Source organism: Octopus bimaculoides, chromosome 14, assembly GCF_001194135.2.
Source record: "Octopus bimaculoides isolate UCB-OBI-ISO-001 chromosome 14, ASM119413v2, whole genome shotgun sequence".
NCBI lineage: Eukaryota > Metazoa > Mollusca > Cephalopoda > Octopoda > Octopodidae > Octopus > Octopus bimaculoides.
This window is the reverse complement of record NC_068994.1, coordinates 22,361,342-22,370,855: the sequence shown is the minus strand read 5'-3', so window position 1 is coordinate 22,370,855 and position 9,514 is coordinate 22,361,342. Positions and strand designations below refer to the sequence as shown.

At 33.0% G+C, this 9,514-nt stretch overlaps 1 protein-coding gene across 2 annotated transcripts in view; it reads left to right on the top strand.

Moving 5' to 3' along the window:
* The first annotated feature begins 2,521 nt into the window (after nt 1-2,521).
* LOC106884034 (zinc finger protein OZF) overlaps nt 2,522-9,514 on the top strand; it is a 28,629-nt gene continuing 21,636 nt past the window's right edge. For both annotated transcript variants that reach the window (XM_014935240.2, XM_014935242.2), the window contains exon 1: nt 2,522-2,710. The gene's annotated coding sequence lies outside the window, so the exon portion shown is untranslated. The remainder of the gene's footprint in view (nt 2,711-9,514) is intronic.

The following is a 9,514-nucleotide window of genomic DNA, read 5'->3' as shown; positions in this document are numbered from 1 at the left end:
TACAGATCCAAACCATCACTGGAACTGTAAGAATCTGTAAAACTTTTCAAAAGTTTATCATTTATGTATATATGATCATGTCTAGACATGCAACCATATGCATGAGAATACATGCATATGTAGAAAACGACCGTGCGAACCAAAGAAGATGGCGATGAACGGAAGAAGCTCCTTTTAACGCGTCACGCAGTCGGCACAAAACATGTTATGTGAGATGCGAGCAAGTACCAGCAAGGAAAGCGAGAGACACAACCGTTATATATATAGAGAGAGTAAGTTTTATTAGGGTAGTCAACTGTGTGTGCGTGCATGCGGCAATATAAACAATACAATATGTATGACAGACCGTCATGTATGTGAGAGTGTGTATACAATAATATGTGTGTGTGTGTGAATGAGAAATACAGAGCATGGAATAAGAGTCTGTAACATAGACTATAAGAGTCCTGAACACAAAGATAAGAAAGTACCAGTTCATAGAAGAGTTACACAGTAGGTAGAATGTCTGTACACAAGAGGTCGTGGCCGAATAGAAGAGCTGAGGTGTCACATGTTGTGTGTGAAGTTGAGCTTCGATGCTGCGACCGGTTACTTGGTACAGAAGATTCTGGCTGTTATTTCGAGGTGGAAACAATCCACACAAACAGTGTTGAGAAGGAACCGCGGTTGCTGTTGGTGGTGTTGGCGCTGGCGACGGGACTGTAGTAGACAGTAGAACGGTGGTGTTGACGTCGTCGCTGGAAACTGGCTGGAGTTGTGTTCTGTGTGGTCTACGACCAGACCTGAAAAGGTCTGAGGTCGCGCAAACTGGCGTAGATAAAGCAGGGCTATTTATAGGTAAAAAGGGGCTCCAGAAACAGCAGAAAAACACTCTCTCACATGACCTTATTAGAAGGCCACGATTGGTTGACGTTCACCCTGGCGCGAAACAGAACTGGAGACAAATGCCGCACAAATAAGAGCCAATCAGGGTGCTGGACACAGTAGGTCCAAACGGGCCGAATGCTAAATGTTAGCCGCTTCGTTCTCATTCGTAAATAAATACCCGAGAGAGGTTTCACTACACATAAAACAAAACATACAAATCTGCATGCATGCACACATACATACATTCATGCATACATACATACATACATACACACACACACACACACACACATATTGTGTGTACGTGTGGATGATTTTATGTGTACATTCCAAAAATATTTTATACCAATGCCCCTTCATGCCTTTTATCATAGTTCAAAACATGTTATAAATGAGTCCATATTTGAAAACAGTACAGATGGCTTTACAATACGAAAACATTAGTATTTCGACAAAATTATTTAAAAAAATTATGGCATTACCTCATTCTTTAGATATATGAACATAAATAATCGATTAGTGTAGTTCTGAAATGATTCAATAGATTTTTGTATGTTGCTTTGCAGAATTCAAATGTTTTATAGTATTTCGACCAAATGCTAGTTTGTGTTTTAATAAATAAAAATTAATTGAATAAAACATCAGTGGAACATTCTTGAAAAGAAATTATTTCCCAAAATTCGACCAATTGTGAATTCGAGCAACTGTTACTTCTTTCAACTGTTTTTCAGTCATGTCTTCGGTAAATTATATTTTGATAAACTGATTTTAATCTATTATCAGCATACTATATATTCATGATAATTTCAAATAAGAGTAAGAGTAGAAATTATCCTAATCATTCTTAAATAATAGAAGAAGGTTGTGTTCAGAAACACTGACCAAATGAAATAACAATGAAGGAACAATAACCTACACGTAAATAAGTGTCTATACCAAATTTTGAATTATATATAAAAGATCTGGGAGGAAGTTACTTTGAATTAATTATTCGAATTTGGCGAGAGAATATCTACAATTTAGTTGTAATTAAACTTTACCGTTAAGTAGAGGAATTAAAAACATTTAGGGTTTGAAAACAATTAAATGGAGAAGTTAATGATGAGAGTTAACTCCCTTGAAAAATATCTATTAACAAAAAATATAACATTCTCTAAAAATTCACAAAATGAATATTTTTAGTGATTTTCTTTTTGTATGCAACAATTATATGTACAACTTTTAGGGGAAGCGTGATTCTAAATAAAAGCCAGAAACAGAATTCAAATGATCTTTGTAAAATATGGATATAAACAGACAAATGATCGCCTGGAAATGTATATGTATGTCTGTTTTAGTATATATCCCACTTCTCAGCTTCTTTATATATGTACACATATACAGACATGCATACAGACATGCATATCAACATATTTACATGCATTTGTGAGTATACAGATTAATAAAAATGCATACATCTTGAGGGGAGGAAAAGAGTAAGCATATATAGAATAAATACTGAAAGAGACTGGGGGATATTAGTATTAATATTTTCAGTGAAAAAAAATGTCTTAGTGAGAATTCGGACTGAGGCTGGCTTAATTAATCCAAGACACTGTCTATGTAAACAAACCTAAGCCCTACCACCCAACACCACAACTAGGCTATCATGGATTATTTCCCTTCCCAAGTTTCTTGCTTTTCAGCAAACCCCAATCAATAGAAAACGTGCGCATTATCTGAGCTATGTCCCGTTTTCCAGGCTGTCAGACAGATCTAATATGTTTTAGAAAAGAGAATTGGGAAATCTGACAGAGACATTGCTTGTGACAATATCGAAATATCTCATTTCAAAATCTCCCATGTAAGTTAATATTGATAACGATGCTAATCTGTATGTGTAGGCAAGACTGTATGTTCAATGTATATACGTGTAAGCGTACGCAGTCTAAATATGTGACAATGTTTATAGTTATGTACATCTATTCTACAGAGTTATTATATGCATGCATTTGCTTACGGTCTGTCTAATGCTATGCAGATACATGTAATTATTTATTCTTGGCAGTTGGCATGCTGCAAAACAATATTTCTTGTGTTCGTGATTTTTGATGAGGATTTTGTTTGTTTATTTGTTGCACTGTCCCTTTCTTCTGCTCGCCTCACACCCACCTCTTTATTACTATTTCTCTCTTCTTACTCTCTGCTTCACTCACTTTTACTCCGCCCTTCCCTCATTTATTTTCCTTACCTCTTCATCCCTCGAGTGCATGTGTGCTTAATTGTATCAAAGTTACGCGCTTTCATGTTTTTCTTGCAGTCTGGTTTACTCCAGACGGGCTCTGAATTTGGGCAGATTGATATTGTTTCCTGCCAGTCTACCTGCTTACTCATGGATACATGCAAAGAATTTATGGATCCTATTTTAGCATTTAGCATGTCTTAATTAAAGATTCTTTCTCTGGATCATTCATCTATTTTTTTTTTTTTTGCTTAACTAAGAATCAAGCTGAAAGCAGAGAATATGTTATTAACCTCATTGCTAGTACTCGTTGCTTGAGTCTGTAATACGGCAACCCCTTTTATTGAATAAAACTGAGTCTAGATAGTATTTGAATACCTCTGCATTAATAAAATATCCGAATGGCGTCATTACCATATATGCGTGTCAGAAATACAGGTTTAGAAAATGATGATTTGCAGCAATAGTCCATTGCTAAATGTTTTTGCTTACACCACCATCACCATAACCGCTTTTTCATCATCACCATTATCATTATCAGTATTATTTCTCAGTAAATTATATTGTCGTTTAGACAAAACTTATAAATGCATAAACTTGCTGAAGAACAACGTCAATTATGTTAATTTCGACCGTAAGTGTAGAACCTCAATAAGGTCAGGGTGGTCAGAAGGTGCTTTAAGGAATCCACCTCGGAGAATCGAAACTTTAATGCAAATTGGATTTTGATTCGCAATATTTAATGCTTCCCAATAGTGTTTCTCACAGTGAGATATATATGAGGATTGAAAGGGGGTGGACAAATTGGCATGTTTAAACTTCAATTTGTCCAAGAATTATTTGGATATAAAATCTATTGCTTTCTCATTAATAGAGGGTGATACTTGTCTGTTTGAGACACCCTGTCGTAATATATACAAACGAATACATTCAGTTTATACTATGTGAATGAAATACTTGGTTGATATACACTTATTTAAAGCTTTATAAGGTACAGATGATATTGGTTTATTTATTAGATACATCTATCACCTGTTTATGTATATAAGCAACGCTTTATGAAATTCCCATCAGTACCATTTATTCAATCTTTGATTCTAGTCTAGTCTGGAATTTTAGCCTCTGATTCTATAATGTATTGAAAATCTCCACAATATCGCCAATTCATAAAGATGACAATAGTAAACATTAGTTAGCAACATTGTTGGAATATAAGAATCTGTTACATATTCATTTTTAAAGATGTTTTGGAAGCTAGATATTTCATAGACCACTTCTGTCAATTGGTGCAAGTATCATATTCCTTTAACCATTCAGACAATCCATGCTTTAAAACATTGTATTGACAGAATTGTTACATACTGATTAATAAGTGACAGCCACAGGACCTGTCATAGATTTATTTTTCCTACATTATAGGATTGGTAAATAATTGGTAACAGGTTCATAGTTTGTACTGAAACCTAATACATCATATAAAAGCTGATACATTGTTTTCTTTGACTATTATCCACAGTCATTTTGCTGTCATTGTCATCTAATTTGTGGTCCATCTGTTATCTTTCACATTGTGAACTAATCCTTTTTTTGATTTCTCTCAGCAAATCTACTTACTCCAGTTTGCCTTATTAAATAGGCTCCGTTCCTTCTCTTGAGTAACTGAGCATCTGAGAAATATATGACTAAATAGCAGTAGATCACCCATTGCTCACCTTTTCTGCTCATCAGATCCTTCTTTGTGATACCTCTCCATTTTTTATCTTGTCTTATACTATGGCTCTCCTATATCCCATGTGTGATGGGAACAACAACTCATCTTTTAAGTGGATTAACTCAACCTCACAGGTTAAATAACAAGCTTGATTGCTCTTTGTTTTTTTTTGGCTGCATACACCCACAAAAATTTCACACATATGCTATTCTCTTCACATACCTGTACACATACCATCCACACCACCATAATTCACTAAACACATGCATACACATATACACATTATACACACTTGCAAATAAGCCACTTTACCCTGTACTTCCCTTCACTATCACTCTCTTTGTTATAAAATTCCTTTTCCTATCCTTACCACTTTTGTTTCATGATTATAAACTCATATGCACATGATTTTTTTTTTGCTTTTTTATTCCTTCCTTTTTCTTTTTTTGACAAAAGACAGTTCAAAATGTAAGAAGATTCATGTACTTTTCTTTATCCCCGCATGTACTAATTTATTAACTTTGTATTTCCATTATTTCTTTGTGTTGTATTTAAGATACTGTCTTAGACAACACACACACACACATTGAATAGTAAAAATCAGAAAAGCATCTCTACAGCTGTTTCAATAGATAGAGTAAAAGCATCATCATTTATGTGATTATGTAATTAACATATATAATTATTTAATTATCACATTTAATGTGAATGATTAACAATTTCCTCAAGAGAAAAAAAATTGAAAAATGGAAATCAAAATGCTGTTGCTGTTTTAAATAATTAATGAGATAGGGAGAAGAAAAAAAGACAGATAAAATAAAACCCAAAGAGAAAACAATAAAGAGGAAAGGAAAAAATTTCAGAGGGAATGAATGATGTTTTCTGAGAAACTGGATAGCCCATTGCATTAAATTAATTATGGTAGTTAATTACATAATTATATAAATGATAATTTACTCTATCAATTGAAATAGCTGTAGAGAAAATCAAACTCTGAATCATATATAAAATTTATGATTTTCTGCTTTTCTAAATATGTTGCTCTGAACTATCATTTTATCTGATTCTATATATACAAGTAAATTTGCTCCACTAGTATTCGTTATAATGCTATTATGTATTCAAGTTTAACGGTGTATTAATAATTGAGTTCTTAAATACAGTGGATATATTTTAGGATGTTTATACACACCATTCCAGTGTATGGTATTTGTAAGTTTGTGTTATTGACAAAGTAAAGAAAATTCAACACACATTGTAGAATAATATATTTTGTATATTATTGAAGACTATTTTAAATACTGCCAGCCAGTGTGAAACTTTAGGTTATGGTTAGGATAAAACAATATGCACCCTCAATAAAATAATATATAAATACTGTTGCTCAAATTCAAGTGACTTCTCCATCAACATTTGAATTCAAGTAACAACTAAAGTAAAAACTGCTGTTAAGTCCTATGGAGAAGAAAATAAAAGAGACTGAATCCATTCAACATTCTAATTCCCTTCTTTCTTATTATTGTTCTGATTTGATTCTCTTTAAATTTCTATATGATTTGAAAAAATCAAAATAACTTACATGATTTCCATAAATTAAATTTCAATATTACACTGCTGAAATTAATTAAGATTAAAATAAGTATATGTAATTGGAATTATATTACTTGTTGTGTGTGTGTGTGCGTTCATACAGACGTTACCCAATGTATACAAGAAAGATGACTCTGCCTTGTGTGGACATGTGCTATGAATGGGCAATGAAGGTTGGGTTAAAAATAGCCTGAGATTTCTGGTTTTATGATACAAAACCTTTCATCTTAAATTAAAATCTGTCAAATTCATGAAAGAATCTTTTTGTTAAGTTATGTTTCAAACACGAGTTTAATGATAAACATTTGAAATATGGTCACATAATGGTTGAATGTTAAATATTAGCTAAAGTATTGAAGGCCTTAATAAACATTTTTAAAGAGAAAGTTCTGTAAGTATTGAATAAATACTGATTAATACAGTAACAGTAGTCTAATGACAAAAAATAATTTAGGATGTAATTTTTCTGTTCTTGAAGGTTTATAATCTACATTGCACAACACTAATTGTAAAAATAGCTATATATTAAGTCAGTGTAGTTCCCACTGAAATCCAAATTATACAATAACCACAGACCAGTAATTGTAGCAGGATGAAAACTTAATTGGCTTAATTCTGTGCTTTCTAATGTATACATTCCAATCTCTTGAAGTGTAATCTAACTACCCCATATCAATTCTTCTGTTATATGCCCTCATTTAAGGATATTTTTTACCAGCAGAATACATCATCCATTTGTGTTACTTGTAAACTCCAATCATTGTGGTTGAGTTCATATTGCACATTTAACAATATATTTGCTCTTATCTAGTTACTGCAGTTTCACTGCTTTTACTTCTTGTTTTACTGCCCTACAACATTCAACAAAGAAATTCACTTCATAGCTTTGATCCTAGTGCATAATACTTTCAACAAATATCTTTTTCCATTGCCTTAGCTCAGCCTTATGAGTGATATCAAGCTGAGGCCTGTCAGACTGATGGTACCTTTGTCCTGATGAACTCCACCATCATCACCTGGCCTTTGAGTACCTTTAGCAGACCCCAGTCAGTTGCAAGCATTCGGACCAGGTCTCTGATCTAAAACTATCTTCTTTCTAGCTTCCAGTCTTGGAGGCCTTTAAATATATGATGGTTGCTGCTCTTCCTCTTCTAAGTCATAAAAATATAAATAAGCGACTTTTTCATATGAAAAAAATTTTCCTTTTATCATTGACTAATAGAATTCCCCAAACTTCTTCCATATTCTCTGTGACTTACAAAGTAACAGTAGCTTTGTTTCAATCTGTAATATATTTACCTTATTATTTACATAACCTCCTTACTTTGGCTGATGACATGGCACTAATACATGTAGTACACTTAATTTGTTGCTTGTACTTGGGAAACTTCTGCAACATTTCTAAAGCTATTCATTGCATTCCATATATAAGCTAAGTTAGATGTTACTCCTTGGTTTTGAGCATAGAAATTCTCATATGACATGGTTGGCTTTTGAATGTTCATACTGCCAACTAAAACTTTAGTTTAGGCTTATCAAGGATGACCATCAGTTTTTTTTTTTGTTTTTATTTTTGTTTCGTACTTTCACAACAGTTTTATTTAACGTATGAGGCTGATTGAAAAGAAATTATGTTACTTGTGTGAAATGTATGTCATAGTTGAAACTTCAGTAGTTGCATATTTGTGCAGATCTGCTCCTCTTTTGATTTATGCTGGGACTACCAACTGGTATCATTAGTCCTGAACAGCAAGAATACTTTAATAGATATAGATTTTTTTTTTCTTATTTCCTCCTAATTACCCTTGGAATTATTTGCATAAAATAAACACTCAAACTAGTATTAGAAAGATTGTCTCTTTGCCATTGTAGATTTGCTGTAAAATAAGCCTAAATAAGCCCAAATATGTAATTTTTGGGGTATGTGTGTGTATGGGCATGGGTCTTAGGATTGACTGATCTAGAATCATTTTAAAAGAACTAAAGTAAAAGATACAGTATCAATTCTTTTCTTTTTTTTTTTAATAATGATGCTACCATTTTACCTGTGAAAAGCAATGTTAATGGAATTAACACTTCATATAATACTGATAATTATTATCATAACAAAAACGATAAAAAGTAAAGCTGACTTTAGTTAGATTTTAACTCAGAACTATACAGCACTAGGAAAAAGTTAACGATTATCTGTAAAGTGTAATGTTAATTAAACATCAGTAAAACATGTTAGTTGAATGTATTGGTTGAAATGAGAAATAGTTTTTATATATTGAAACAGCATTCTTCTTGGTAAAAGTATCAGTTAACATTGTTCATTAGATTGTCTATGGGTCACATACTCTCACCTGTGCTGTGTTGTATCTGGCAAAGACACTAGGTAGACCAAATATTGTAATATTGAAGAGCAGCTTATATTATAGGGTAAATGATGAGATCGTACTGCAGTTCAAATAGTGATACTGGAGGGCATCTAAAATATAATACTGATGTTTGGACAAAAGTGTAATGTTATATGCCATGACAACATGTAATATTAGGGCAGCTATATTATTATATTGTAGGACAAGCAAATTATTGTATGACATGACATGCCAAATTGTGATATTATGAACCAAAATGTGATATACAGCAAGACAAAATATAATACTATAGTGCAATCAAAATAATACTTTTGAGATATAATGTATTAGATTGTAGAGCACATTAGATTTTGTAGAACAGTAAAAGCTGGATATTGTTGAGCAAGCATAGTTTGAAACAGTAAAATTGACATTTTGCTTTTGCTATTGCTGTAACTGAGGAAATTGAGTTTGCTTTTTATATTTATATAAGTTAAAGAAAATTAGTGTTGGAAATACAGGAGATAAATTTCACAATATAATATGTTATATGAGTTTATGTTTGTATCATCATCATCATCATCATCGTTTAACGTCCGCTTTCCATGCTAGCATGGGTTGGACGATTTGACTGAGGACTGGTGAAACCGGATGGCAACACCAGGCTCCAATCTGATTTGGCAGAGTTTCTACAGCTGGATGCCCTTCCTAACGCCAACCACTCAGAGAGTGTAGTGGGTGCTTTTACGTGTCCCCCGCACGAAAACGGCCACGCTCGAAATGGTG